The sequence below is a fragment of the Ornithodoros turicata genome, chromosome 4 (assembly GCF_037126465.1).
Source record: "Ornithodoros turicata isolate Travis chromosome 4, ASM3712646v1, whole genome shotgun sequence".
NCBI lineage: Eukaryota > Metazoa > Arthropoda > Arachnida > Ixodida > Argasidae > Ornithodoros > Ornithodoros turicata.
The window spans coordinates 41,873,201-41,889,240 of record NC_088204.1 but is presented as its reverse complement, the minus strand read 5'-3'; the positions used below and the strand labels follow the sequence as shown (position 1 = coordinate 41,889,240).

The window sequence follows — 16,040 nt, the reverse complement described above, 5'->3', positions numbered from 1 at the left end:
GCATGGTCTGATGTATCATCACTTATTGAAAATCAACAAACATATCAATTGCGGTGGACCACCGGACGATTTTCATCTAATACTATCTTGTACGCCATTCAAGAATCTTCATACAAAGAAAGGAAACATCAATAAGAGACTGCGCAAGTTCGTCGCAACAAAGTGCAAGTTATTGAAGCAATACAAACACGGCGACAACATATCACCTGCGTTAATCAACGCTGGATTCAAGCGCCCAGTAATCAGAATAAATTACTTGATGTCTTCGGAATTCATCAATCAAGACAACAAACGATAACTTCGGAGTTTGGAATACAACTGTAACTTATCGAAATAAACAAGTGTATAATTGAAATAATAATTGCATTCTTTGTCATCATTGTAATGTATTCTACACAGCGCAACGAAAACAGCTTATGACTAGATTGAAGATCGCTAAGGAGACACTACGTACAAGGATCTTCGCATGGAATCAGCGCTGGCAATCAAAGATATTTTTACACGACCACACTCTATACAACACCGACACCCGATGGAAAGAATTGTAGAAGAATCGATAATAGAAATTTAGAGGCATGTTACATCAATCTTTGTTTACAAATAGGATCACTAATATTTTGCGAAAGCTTATTTTATGAATTAAATTGCACAGCGTATATATTTTCTCAAACGATTGGAGAGTTGACAATACTATACTAAAAGGAATCTATTATCAAATGACGCGACGCAAGTGATGGACATGCATGATGCGCTAGCGGAGTCTACAATTCTAATCATCATAACATGCGGCACACAATTCCAATAAGATTTGTGGAGAATCGAATCACGCAACTGTCATCAGAAATGTTTAACCACTATACAATGAAGATGAGCACTATCCATAAGATACGTAATTATACACGCTTTTCCGAAGGTCGATGTGGGCGCCGCCATGTTAGTATCACGTGATCGGCAGCCATTGCCCGCCTTGAACAGGCGAATCTGTCAGCTGGAAACGTTGCACCGCGTCCGCTCTCTCGCCTTTGCCTTTTCGCGCGTTTCCCTCGGGAGCCGTTTTCACAACGTAGCCACCATATCTTCATCTCTACAAGTACTTCTGTGGCATGTGTAGGTGATGACGACAACAAACACAGACGTGGAGTGGGTCGACGACACGCGAAGGTGGCCAAAGATAGAAAGATCATGTAAGTGAACGAATGGCATAATAACATTTCAGGATAACATTTCTGTCGGGATGAGATTTCTCTGTGTTACCATTCGCTCTTCGCAGTAACTAGTGAGTGCAGTGATTTACATGTGGAGTGTGATTGTCATCATGACTACGATGTACTTTTGTGTACACTTTTCCAACTCTTGGGGTCGGAGAACGGGTATTTCTCGTCGTGTCTATGTGAAGTGCTTTTGTGTCTCTCTCGGATTTTCGTTGTTCCTTATGTAACAGCTAGTCTGCATACTCTCCTGTATCTGCATTATCACTTGCTGCCCTGCCTTATCAAGTGTCTCAAATCTATCGGGCCGCGTTTAAGTTACACTCGCAGTACAGTGGCAAGTGACGCAGAACGGTGCGTCACTGTTGCATCTCATACTCAATATACATTTTCTCTTTCAGTTGTGTACGAGCACATGATTAGCAAGGTGGACATTGATGGACAGCCAGCAGCAAATTACAGGGGATTTGCAGAAGCAACGAATCTTCTGGACTCTGGCCATGAGTAGTAGTGTATCAGCTCAACTGGCCCACAACTCACACAGTGGCCTGGACGCCATTAATGAGCAATTAGAGCAATTTGGGACCCCCCACAGTAATTAGGATAATTCAGGGAGTCATTACACTAATTGGGGAGCGTCTAGGACGTGTCCAGACCACTGTGTGAGTTGTGGGCTAGTTGAGCTGATAAAAAGAAAAAAATAGGTAGAAAATAAAATAAGAAAGATAGAGATAGAGTGGAGAGAAGAGGTCCATTCTTTTTACCTGCACCTCCTGAACTAGTGCAGAGAGTGCAACACTGTCGCATTCTTTTTGCCAGGCACTCGCACTGCACCTGCACGTCCCCATTCTTTTTGGGGAAGTGCTGACCTGGTTCTGCACTAGTTCTCGATTTCCTTGCACGACGTATCCTGGTCGTGCAAGGGAAGGGTGCAAAGTAGCAGACGACAAGATGGCGGAGAGCACTTCGCAACAACCATACAACAACGTCGTCTGCTAAGTCACGATGATTGCCTGGCCTGTTTTATTAGACACTAGAGAATATGTAATGAATGACGGGGGTATTTTGTACATGGCATCAACTAAGTAAACGTTTATCTAATAACTCTGTTGGAAAAAGGTGATGGTAGGTGGCTGTTGTGTCGCAGAAAGTGCGGGGCGCGAGTTAGCAGACGACGGTATGGCTACCGCAGCTAGTACGATGATCGCCTGGCCTGTTTTATCAGATACCGGTGAACATATAATGAATGACGGGCAGTATTTGTATATGACGTCCAGTAAGTAAACTTTGATGTAATAATCTTGTTGGAAAAACTGACGTTGGGGAAAATGTTCATTTAACTCGCGGAGTGCCCATCAAAAGCAGTTCGCGCAGCCCTGTTTTACGCACGGCAGTAACTTGTAGAAGTTCTGAACGTAAAAATGCACGTTTGTATGTGCTGTGCATAGCAGCGGTAACTGGACGAGTTCAATCACATGCGCTATTGAACGGGTGGGGCGGCGGGGTTTGATCGGAAAACGGGGTTTATATTTCGTTTTCTTTCTTTATCTCTATATATCTTTTATTTTTTAATCAATCCATCTCTTTCTGTAAAATATTTCTGTATGACGAGATCCGAGCTCTAACTTGCGATATAGTTCCTAGCGACTGAAATAAATATAACTACACCGCGCATACCGTTATCCGTCATGCGTCCTATAGGCATATAATTATTTACTCATTTATTTGTTCACCAGCTGGGGACCGCATTTACATGCCGTCTGCGGTGGTGATGATCCACCAACAGCAAGATTCACATGAGGTGCGGACGTCACTCTCGCCAGCTCCGCCGCTGACTGTGGATGAAGGTGAAGCCTCACAAATCAAAGGAGCTACACCACAACTACAACGAGAGACAATGAAGGATGGGACAGAAGAAAAACTCTGGAGTGCGAGCAGAACTCGCTTTTTTATAAACTGTTTTAAAGAACACAGACTCCAAATTGGAAAGAAGGGTGGATACAGGACAAAAAAGATGCTGTGGGCCACCATGGCAGACCGCCTGAACGAACAGTTCAAGGAGAACTTTACTGCCACTCAAGTTGAGAACCGATGGAAGTCCTTAGAAAGGGCATACAAAAATGCGAAGAAGAAAAACAATACCTCTGGGAGTGGCACAGTGGTATTTGAATATGAAGAGTAAGTAATGAGCACAAATTGACATATGTGATAAATTACATATACCAGCCAGACCGACCAGACCTATTTTGTTCTTGTTCAGCATGCGCAGTGCAATGGGTTTATTCACATGGTGGGTCTCTTGTGTTCAGAGAACTGCATGACATCTTGCAGAGCCAGCATCACATCTCTCCTGTAGTGCTGATGGCACCTGGCAAAACCGTGATCAAACGTGGGTAAGCAAAACAGGGCAACCTCTACTGCAGCTGTGTAAAAGTATACTTAGCTGCACGTCCAGTACACTCTGGTAGCATCACAGAAAAAAAAAACGAAAAGTTGTTTTGCATGCACATACATGCAGTATCAAAAAGACAAAGGGGCAATGTGCATAACCATTCCATATAATAGCTTTACCAGTCAATCAATCAATAGTAAGTTTTTGTTGACCTGCTACAATGCTTCCACCTGTACATTCTGGTCAGCAGGTCCACAAAAATAGCCAAGGCCACGAGCCACAGCACGACGCAGTCTCCGCCGCCTCAGCTACCACTACCCGAGGAGGAGAAGGAGGAGGAGACGTCGGAAACACCAGTCACCAGACACAGGAGGCGCAGAGCACCCAGGGAGAGTGCAACAGAAGTTCTGCGGGAGCTTGTTAATCAACTGAAAACGATCGAGGAAGCCAGGCAGAAGCGTCATGAAGAGAAGATTGCACTACTTGAGAGATTTGTGGCAGCATCAGTTTGTACTGAATGTAGCTCAAAAAGAACAACATTATAAAACCCCTTAGTCTCATAAACGTTCTTAACTTTTTTAAACAAAGTGCAGACGGCTCTTGTCATGTATTCCATCGAATTGCAGGCAAACTTCGCAAAATATACTGGAGGCATTCACCTGTACTGAATACACCCGAGAAAAGTAGCTAATGAATTTAATAAATATAATTATCTCTGCAATGAACATAACACCCATAATAGTCCCACATTTCATCAGTGTACGAGCAATGTGTCAGTAAATAAATAATAATAATAATAATAATAATAAAAAAAAACACCATTTTACAATAGAGCCTCAGCTATTTGCTTCCTGATCGCCTCCGCAGCACGATGCACAGCAGCATTGCTCACAGGGAGGGGTGCTTCACTTTCATCTTCCTCATTCGTGGAGAGCGATTGGAAGGCTTCCAAGTCATCCTCAGCACTGCACAGGTTGTGCAAAACGCAACATGCCAGTATGATCAGACATGATTTCTTTATGGTGTCCGCATCAACACCATACAGTCTTCTGAAACGTTGCTTCAGAAGACCGAAAGTGTTTTCAATAATGACACGTTGTCTGCTGTGGATATAATTATACGTCTTCTTCCACTGCGGCAATGCTTGTCCCGACGCTTTGTAGGGGGTCAGCAACCAAGGAAGAAACGGGTAGGCTGCGTCTCCAAGCAGGTACCCACCTGAAATATGACCACCACGTTCATTAGATTCCCTGTGTGATATGAAGGTATATTATCAACCTCAGATGCCCTCAAATGTAAGCAAAATACCCTGCACTAAAACAATGTTATCAGAAGAACATGCATTACATGAAGTATCTTCCAAAAGTTTCTGTATTTTCAATATCTCCCAGAATTAAAAGTAGTGCGGCTGTATGATATTCGGTCACCTTCGCATTGACCCGTCTATGGCACCTATTACATTTGGTATCCTTTTGCCTATTTCATTTGCCGCAGCCTGCTGGCGGCGTGTCGTTTCCTCTGGCCAAGTAATGACATGTCCACTTACATCCTCCAGGAAATGTAAGACCCGCAGGACACACTTGTGAGCTGCCGACTCAGTGACATTGAACTTATCTGCCACTTGCACGAATGGTGTCCGCGAGCCCAGGTATGCCAAAGCGATCAGGAACGTCTTTTCTGCTGGCACTCTTGGGCGGCCGACAGTTGACTTTGGGTAGTGCACAGATGTTTCGAAGCGATGGGACAGTTCTGCCACACGTCCGCGTGACATCCGAAACATCCGTATGAACTCAAAGCCGTAGTAACTGTTTACTACCGACTCATAATATCCATGAACACGGTTGCGCTTGTGCCGCTTCAAAGCCTCGCATACCATCCCTAATAAAACGATGTGGTCATCCTCGTCATCACTGTCGGAGTCGAAAAAAACCAAAGGTACAGCAATTTGCAACGCCATGAAGAACGAGATTCTCCCAATATTCGCTAACGAATTGTTCTATAAACAAACCGCGAACAAACGACAGACGAGCTGAAGAGAAACGTAGCAGACGACAAGGTCTGCGGCTTCATAGCAGACGACAAGGCCTGCACTTGATGATTCTAGTGCCGGTAGTGTCACGCCAGTGCAACTAGGGAGCCGGTAGTGTCACGCCAGTGCAACTGGCTCAGAACTGTTGTCTACACCTCGCGTGCACTTAAGAACTGGTGCTGCACGAGTGCAGCACTTTTCTTTCAAAAAGAATGTACCTAAGGAGTTTAGTTGAAGATCAACGACGCCATCTTGAAGAAAGCGGTCCGGAACGGCCGCTGACTGTCGCTGGGCGACGGAGCACGGAGGCAGGTTGCAAAGCATCGCAGCTATGACCATCAGTTCCGGACATCCTGTGACGTCAGCTGTGACGTCATCATGGCATGTCTGGGCAAGTTAGGACAGCTCTGGACATGCAAGGAGAAAAACACTCGTAATACAGAGGCTGGGAAAGCAAGAGTAAATATGCAAACCATCAATAGCTAACAAGAAAATAGAACTAGTTAACAACAAATGATCTCACCACAACAGGAGCGCAGAACGATGCGACTGCTCTATCCGACAGCCAGGCAGAGAACTGACTCGTAATAGTTTTTTTCTCCTGTATAAAGCCCCGCAGCTGCACCCCCTAGCGGTTACTTTCTCAACTAATCTCACAACAAAATTATTAAGAATCACGCCAGCGCTACTCCCGGTCCCAAGGCAGAAGAACATAGAAAATGGCGGGGATGCCCGGACAACAGCAACCAGCACTGGCACGAAAATCGCTAACAAAGCGGGAACAAAGTTGGCGAAAGCATTAGTTACACAACAAATCACCTCACCACAGCAGGAGCGCAGACCGATGCGACTGCTCTCCGTGACAGCCAGCCAGAAACTGAGCGAGCGCGGGGAGCGCACGTCTGCTTTCCGCGACAGCCGGAGAGAAACTGACTGGGGCGCCGCTCCACGGCCGCTACGCATACGCGCTCCTAGCGCCCTCTGGGGCGACCACCTCCGAGAGGCTAAGAGTGAAGAGCATTCCTGCGCCCCCTGCTGGCCATTCTCATTGGTCGTGAGGCTAAGAGAGAAGAGCATTCCTGCGCCCCCTGCTGGCCGTTCTCATTGGTCGTGACGTCATCCTATTGTCTCAGGGCTACCCTGTTTTTTTTCCACTAATGCTCCTTTGGTCAATCTACAATGAAGCCACAGTATGACATCATCATGCAGCTGCCTGGCTCAAGGACACGTACGCTCTAGACAGGGGACATATTATTTATTGAATCACTATCCCAAGATTATTTCCTCTATTGTCCTATAACGATTGAATAGGAAACTATTGCAGAAGAGCACCATGCATGAAAGCTGATCGTAGGAATTCCAAAGTCTTACTAAATGAGACTTGCAAAAGAACAAAATATCCTAACACGTAACTCCATCAACGGCAAATAAGAGGACTAGGTACTCAACAAATCAACACACAGTACGGGTAAACAGGAGCGCAGAACTCAGGGCAGCACTATCGTCAAGACAACAATGTGTTCCTTGTCAAAAAAGAAAAGAAATACAAAACGTCAACACAGGAAAGCATGCATATCGGGGCATGTCAGAACACGTCAGGACAAATTGTACGACTGCTGGGCAACAGAGGAAAACAAACACTTGAACAGAGTGAAAAAGACACTCACCATCATTTTTCCCGTTCACAGCATTCCCTCATTGTAAATCCGCTCGTCAAAAAATCCACCTGCATCGTCGTACACCATTCACCAGTGACGAACCACACATCCGCACCCCATTAGAGGCAGACAGAACCCCACCGAAGCTACGCTCTTCCACTGACGGTCAACGCCAGGAGCAGAATTTGCGTGTCGAGACCCGTCAGTGTCCAAGAGAGAAGTGAATCCTTGCGCCCCCTGCAGGCCGTTCTCATTGGTCGTGACGTCATCCTATTGTCTCAGAGCTACACAGTTTTTTTTCACTAATGCTCCTCTAGACAAGGTCAACCTGAAACAATAGTCTCTCGGTATGACGTCATCATGCAGGTGCGTGGCTCAAGCACGCGTACGCTCTAGACAGGGCACCTGTTATTTATTGAATCACTATCCCTAGATTATTTCCTTTATTCTACTGTAATGATTGCATAGGGAACTATTGCAGAAAAACACCATAGACAAGAGGAGATTGTAGCATTTCATTCCCAAAGTCTTACTGTACAGGAAAAAAAATGGTTCAGCAAGACATAAAGTCACACACCTGTCCCCCTCGCGGTTACTCTCTGAACTAAATTAATCGCAAAATTATTAAGAATAGCTCTACTCCCATTCAAGGCAGCACTATCGTCAAGAATATTCCTTGTACAAAAAGAAAAAAAAACTACATGTAGAAGGAAAGCATGTCAGAACAAGCCCAGGCATGTCAGCACATGTTTGTCAGACAAGGGGGGAAAAAACGAAAAGAAACAAAGAAGGAAACCAGCATCAAACTATTTCTAAGCACACGCACTCCTCTTATTCAAAAACAGTGCTCATCATAAATCTGCCCAGGACAATACACACTATTTTGCTACACTATTTTCAGTAACGATCAATGCATTGCTACAGACTGCGTGACGTCATCACATCCTGTCTGAAGAAGAAGACACCGGCAAAGACTCCTATTATTTATTGAATCGCAAGATTATTTCTTTTGTCCTACTCTTAATTACATTGATTCTCTCATTAAAATTCAACAAAAAGCACCCCGCATATTAACGATTTTCACCCCAAAGGCTCATCATGGTAATTAGAATTACAGTAAACTGCCACTGCTCTTTTAAAATAATAAGTGAGACCACTCAACATCACCTCCAGGCTTATGTAATACATGACCCTTTCTATGCTCATACATTCGTTGTCTGAGGCTACACCTGCGAGCAAAAAAGGCGCGAAAGCGGGGGGGCAAAGTTCCATTCGCGCATTGCGAGCAAAAAGGCGCGAAAGCACAAGACAGAACGCCTTTACGGGAACACGATGGCATTCCTATACTATATTAATGATTATTGCATTGCAGTTTAGAAAAACTACAACTAAACTCTAATTTTAGGAGCCCATTAAAATTCTACTTTCTATGGAAACTATAATTGCCCTATTACTTGGATCGCTATTAATGAAGCGCTCCAATTTTTTCTCTCTTCCCATTTCAGCCTTGTCATGCAGCGAAGCAGACTCATATCCAAAATAATTAATTTACACTGAGGGTGCCGTGCTTCAGGAATTCTTATCCTGCGCTCAGATGCAAGCATTTCTTCACGGATACCTTTAACAGCTGACTTCCTCAACATATCGAACACCCAACAAAATCAAACAAACAATCAGAGAAACCCTCTTCTCAGCTGTACCATGCGACTGTCTTCTTCGTAAAATCGGTGGTCTGAGGAAGAGAGCAGCGAAAAATTGCGCGCACTTGTGCTTGACTTAAAAAACCTGAAGCATATGCCAATAAACCAAGAAAAAGACACTCATGTCTGGTATCTGGTAGTGCCACATACACAGACGCATTGCCCTTGCGTAAAGAAAGCACAGGACAGGGATACACAAATATCCTTAGGTGAGCAGGGAAAAGCCTTAAGACCTCAGGTCACCACACATCGCCACGCGGCTAGCACAACATGACACCAACAACATACTAGCGGCGGGAAGAACTGCAACACTGCTAAACAAGTCCAGACATGCCACGATGACGTCACAAATCAGGGGAAAAAGCACACGCATGCACGCACAGAGGACAACGCATTAAACACACGGAGCGCTCTGGAATAATCGTAGCGTTACCGCACATCGCTACGAAGCTCAACGTCTAACACAAGACGGTAGCAACAAGATATTGGCGAAGGGTAAAAATTGCAACACTACTGAACAAGTCTAGACACGCGACATCGAATGCGAAAACACTGGTGATCAGGGAAAAGGCCTAAGCCTGCGGCGGATCATCATAGAGCATACACAACTTCATTTTTCTATTTTGCGTAAACTAAACGCGGTCTGCTTGGAAAACGACGTACAAATTTTCTTAGGGAGCAGAGAAATATATAAATTTGTACTCCGTGCTCAGATACCAGCATTTCTGCTCAAAAACCTGCAAAATTAAGCTCTGCTTACTTCGTCAAGATATCGAACACCCAACAAAATCAAACAAACAACACCACTTCCACTGGTAGAACACTATTCAGCTTTTACGCAGGAGGCTTTCTTCTACATAAAAAGTAGAGAAAATAAGAAAAGAGCAGCGAAATATTACACGCACTTTTGCTCGCATAGCTATAAGAGAAAAAAATAAATAAGAGAAAAAAATAAATAAAAGAACGACGCACACGCTAATAAACTGTGACAAAGACACCCTTTTCTGCTATCAGATAATTATTGCATAATGCTAAATACTCATTTGCATTGGCCCTGCGTGAAGAAAGCACAGGACAGGGATACACAATCTATCTTAAGCGAGCGCAGAAAGTCACTTCTACTCGAACAGCTTAATACCATAAAGTCTGAATTTTTGCAAAGAAAATAAAGCCTGAACAGCGCTACGAAGGTGACAGACACATACTAACAAACAAACAAACACTTCTTCGAGTCTGTATTATCTTTTAAAAAATAACGAAAGCACACATAAAAAAAATCAAATCGGCTAGGTAGCCTACCAGATGTTGCGCCTTAAAGTTGGCTGCACCCAATGCGCGGAAGCATGCTGTGAAGGCAACTTGCGGTTTTGCTGGATGCACATGAAGTCCGATTCCAATTGGAAATCGCGCTAAGGACGTGCCAAACGTGGAATTTTCGCAAGATTAATCCCAATACCTGGAATTCTGTTCATTTTAGCGGGAATGCTGGCGCTTGTGCTCCATTATTCAAAATTTTCGAATATTCGAATTTCTCGATTATCAAATTTTCGAATACGAATAGGGTTCGAATATCAACAATATTCGAACAATATTCGAAATTTCGAATATTCGCACACCTCTAGTGAATACTGACACTCAACGATATATAACAAAAAACAAACAAATTCCATTCTCATGAACTCTCCTCTGCCGAGCGACTTTCTCCTGCTCTACCTGGATGCTGACTTTTTCCCCCCTCACCTACATTCTGAGTAAAAGCAGTGACAGAAGAAAAGAACCGCGAAAAATTACACGCATTTGTGTCACAGGACAGGGATACACAAATTTCCTTAAGTGAGCAGGGAAAAGGCTTAAGTCGTACCGCTCAGGAATAATCGGAGAATCACCGCTTATCGCTACGCGGCTAGCGCTTGAACAGCGCTACGAACGTGACAGATACATACTAACAAACAAACAACCATACAAACAAACAAACACTTCTATTCATTTCTATTGATAAAGGCGTAAACCACACTACAAGAACAAAGCACGCTGCTTCAGGAAAGCGTATCAAATGCATCGCAACAGGACCGGCTCTCATAAAATAGCCTGCCCAAAACGAAGACTTCACCAGGTTCGCGAGGTAATTCCATTAAAAACGCTCTCGGTCTATCCTACAGATGGTAATGCAAGCGCTGCTACCCTTATTTTTTAAGCCACTATTCCATGCAATAGTACATAAATGTATCACTCGTGTCACATGAAAAGGCACACAGAAAGAACTTACTTGTCAAGTGGGATCCCTGGTTCAGGAAAGCGCGCGCGCCCGCGCGCACACATACACAGACACACACTCACATTTTCACACTCACAAACACAAAGTCTATTCTCACAACCACATAAATCCATATTATTCCTCAGGTCAATAATTATCCTACCATCGTCAAAAGATGGCTCACTCTTGTATGCGATCGCAAAGCGATAGGTCCTCGTTCCGGATGTAATAGGATATCGCCACTCGGCAGACGCGACCCAAAAAAGAAAGAAAGGAATGCGCGTTCGCTATACCTCCACAAAGAAAACGGTGCCGTGCTTCTACGCAGCGCTCATCATACAGGAGTGAATTGTCTTCTTCGTTTTCCTTTTATTTTCTTGCACCCATATATTTTGCAAGAATACTATAGAGCAGAACGGACAAATGTGAACATCATTCGCTACACACTGTAGCTCTCATAATTTTTAAACCAAACCACTTAACATGTGTTCATAGGTCTTCACTAAATAGGTGAGCCGATAATGACTCAAAATAAAATAAAATCAAATAAAATAATCATTCCAGCATCGCTGGCTGCAAGCTTTGGTACCCTACTTGGGTCTGCTGCCGCTGGAATAAAAGATTTATCGCGAGGGTACTACAATGGTGAGCTCTGCTGCTGTTTAAGTGATAAAACAGTGCTCCCGAACCGCGCCCCACGCGAGCCGCGCGCGGACCCGTTCTCGGGACGCGACGCGCGCGATTCCCCGTGCGAGCGCAACGCGGTCCTCGCGGTTTGGACGCGCGCGATCCCTTTCCCCGAGCAGGCGCACTGTTTTATCAACAGCAACGTGCATGCGTGTGCTTTTTCCCCTGATTTGTGACGTCATCGTGGCATGTCTGGACTTGTTTAGCAGTGTTGCTGTTCTTCCCGCCGCTGTATGTTGTTGGTGTCATGTTGTGCTAGCCGCGTGGCGATGTGTGGTGACCTGAGGTCTTAAGGCTTTTCCCTGCTCACCTAAGGATATTTGTGTATCCCTGTCCTGTGCTTTCTTTACGCAAGGGCAATGCGTCTGTGTATGTGGCACTACCAGATACCAGACATGAGTGTCTTTTTCTTGGTTTATTGGCATATGCTTCAGGTTTTTTAAGTCAAGCACAAGTGCGCGCAATTTTTCGCTGCTCTCTTCCTCAGACCACCGATTTTACGAAGAAGACAGTCGCATGGTACAGTTGAGAAGAGGGTTTCTGATTGTTTGTTTGATTTTGTTGGGTGTTCGATATGTTGGGGAAGTCAGCTGTTAAAGGTATCCGTGAAGAAATGCTTGCATCTGAGCGCAGGATAGGAATTCCTGAAGCACGGCACCCTCAGTGTAAATTAATTATTTTGGATATGAGTCTGCTTCCCTGCATGACAAGGCTGAAATGGGAAGAGAGAAAAAATTGGAGCGCTTCATTAATAGCGATCCAAGTAATAGGGCAATTATAGTTTCCATAGAAAGTAGAATTTTAATGGGCTCCTAAAATTAGAGTTTAGTTGTAGTTTTTCTAAACTGCAATGCAATAATCATTAATATAGTATAGGAATGCCATCGTGTTCCCGTAAAGGCGTTCTGTCTTGTGCTTTCGCGCCTTTTTGCTCGCAATGCGCGAATGGAACTTTGCCCCCGGCTTTCGCGCCTTTTTTGCTCGCAGGTGTAGCCTCAGACAACGAATGTATGAGCATAGAAAGGGTCATGTATTACATAAGCCTGGAGGTGATGTTGAGTGGTCTCACTTATTATTTTAAAAGAGCAGTGGCAGTTTACTGTAATTCTAATGACCATGATGAGCCTTTGGGGTGAAAATCGTTAATATGCGGGGTGCTTTTTTGTTGAATTTTAATGAGAGAATCAATGTCATTAAGAGTAGGACAAAGGAAATAATCTTGCGATTCAATAAATAATAGGAGTCTTTGCCGGTGTCTTCTTCTTCAGACAGGATGTGATGTCGTCATGCAGTCTGTAGCAATGTATTGACCATTACTGAAAAAAGTGTAGCAAAATAGTGTGTATTGTCCTGGGCAGATTTATGATGAGCACTGTTTTTGAATAAGAGGAGTGCGTGTGCTTAGAAATAGTTTGATGCTGGTTTCCTTCTTTGTTTCTTTTCGCTTTTTCCCCGCTTGTCTGACAAACATGTGCTGACATGCCTGGGCTTGTTCTGACATGCTTTCCTTCTACATGTAGTTTTTTTCTTTTTGTACAAGGAATATTCTTGACGATAGTGCTGCCTTGAATGGGAGTAGAGCTATTCTTAATAATTTTGCGATTCATTTAGTTCAGAGAGTAACCGCGAGGGGGACAGGTGTGTGACTTTATGTCTTGCTGAACCATTTTTTTTTTCCTGTACAGTAAGACTTTGGGAATGAAATGCTACAATCTCCTCTTGTCTATGGTGTTTTTCTGCAATAGTTCCCTATGCAATCATTATAGTAGAATAAAGGAAATAATCTAGGGATAGTGATTCAATAAATAACAGGTGCCCTGTCTAGAGCGTACGCGTCCTTGAGCCACGCACCTGCATGATGACGTCATACCGAGAGACTATTGTTTCAGGTTGACCTTGTCTAGAGGAGCATTAGTGGAAAAAAAACTGTGTAGCCCTGAGACAATAGGATGACGTCACGACCAATGAGAACGGCCAGCAGGAGGCACAGGAATGCTCTTCTCTCTCAGCCTCACGACCAATGAGAATGGCCAGCAGGGGGCGCAGGAATGCTCTTCACTCTTAGCCTCTCGGAGGTGGTCGCCCCAGAGGGCGCTAGGAGCGCGTATGCGTAGCGGCCGCGGAGCGGCGCCCCAGTCAGTTTCTCTCCGGCTGTCGCGGAAAGCAGACGTGCGCTCCCCGCGCTCGCTCAGTTTCTGGCTGGCTGTCACGGAGAGCAGTCGCATCGGTCTGTGCTCCTACCGTGGTGAGGTGATTTGTTGTGTAACTAATGCTTTCGCCAACTTTGTTCCCGCTTTGTTTGCGATTTTCGTGCCAGTGCTGGTTGCTGTTGTCCGGGCATCCCCGCCATTTTCTATCTTCTTCTGCCTTGGGACCGGGAGTAGCGCTGGCGTGATTCTTAATAATTTTGTTGTGAGATTAGTTGAGAAAGTAACCGCTAGGGGATGCAGCTGCGGGGCTTTATACAGGAGAGAAAAAAACTATTACGAGTCAGTTCTCTGCCTGGCTGTCGGATAGAGCAGTCGCATCGTTCTGCGCTCCTGTTGTGGTGAGATCATTTGTTGTTAACTAGTCCTATTTTCTTGTTAGCTATTGATGGTTTGCATATTTACTCTTGCTTTCCCAGCCTCTGTATTACGAGTGTTTTTCTCCTTGCATGTCCAGAGCTGTCCTAACTTGCCCAGACATGCCATGATGACGTCACAGCTGACGTCACAGGATGTCCGGAACTGATGGTCGTAGCTGCGATGCTTTGCAACCTGCCTCCGTGCTCCGTCGCCCAGCGACAGTCAGCGGCCGTTCCGGACCGCTTTCTTCAAGATGGCGTCGTTGATCTTCAACTAAACTCCTTCTCTCCACTCTATCTCTATCTTTCTTATTTTATTTTCTACCTATTTTTTTCTTTTTGTCAGCTCAACTAGCCCACAACTCACACAGTGGTCTGGACACGTCCTAGACGCTCCCCAATTAGTGTAATGACTCCCTGAATTATCCTAATTACTGTGGGGGGTCCCAAATTGCTCTAATTGCTCATTAATGGCGTCCAGGCCACTGTGTGAGTTGTGGGCCAGTTGAGCTGATACACTACTACTGCCATGTAGGAGTTCTGTTGTGTCATGTTAACGGGAGTACATGCTTTTTAAAAGCAAACGTTAGATCGTCCCAAACAGTAGCAAAATCTTACAGGGTTAATATAGTGTTTGACAATGGCAACGTAAAGGATGTATCATGCCAGTGCCCTGCAGGACTTGGAAAAACATGCTCCCATGTGGGAGCAGTTAAACCGAGGGCTGACAGGGAGCTCGTGCACTGACGAAAAATGTGCATGGAATGCTTCAACATCGAAAAATATTTTACCGCAAAAGATGGATGTTATCTATGACCACAAAGAAACTCTCATAGAAATTCCTAAGATGACCTCGCATGCGGCCCTTCTGACACATTTTCAGAAGGCACCGTTTACTCCTGAATCACTCAAGGGTACAATGCTTTTTGCAGTTCTGAATCCGCGAGGTGCAAACCCTGTTCCTGGCAGAAGTCGAACGCGTGAGTGATTTTGTGCAGCCTCCTCAAAATTAATGTCATGCGATCAAGTTAATCACTTTCAGTAACATGCCAATGGTAGTCGGATATGAAACAGTTCTGAATTTATCATTTTGCAGGTCAACATGGCGTGCACGGAGATGAGCTCCGGTGTGGAAAATGCAGAGATTTCTATGAGAAATATGAGGTCATTGATGTGATCCAAGCAGACTCCCTTCAGAAGCGCACCGAAGATCAAGAGTCGAGCGAATGGCACCACCAAAGAAAGCTACGAATAACCGCAGGTACAGCTGGTTCGGTTCCTCGAAAAGCTGCGCCCGAGAAATGGGTGGCACGACACATTAACCAGACATTCCAGGGGAATGCAAGTACAAGGTATATTCTAGTGCAAGAAACAGTACAAAATCAGTATGCTATGAGTATGTAACAATATAATGATGAAAAGCTTGTAGCAGAAATGGTAGGCATTAGTACCAGGTCTTTATACAAATTCATAACTTTAATTAAATGTGAGCATAATAGCAATGTAAAAAAATGTACATTTTTCATTCATTTCCAGGCATGGAAAA

The 16,040-nt window shown here is 44.5% G+C and overlaps 1 protein-coding gene across 1 annotated transcript in view; it reads left to right on the top strand.

Annotated features, from left to right (window-relative positions):
- LOC135392378 (uncharacterized) overlaps positions 1-16,040 on the top strand; it is a 322,651-nt gene that overhangs the window by 280,961 nt on the left and 25,650 nt on the right. The window lies entirely within an intron of this gene.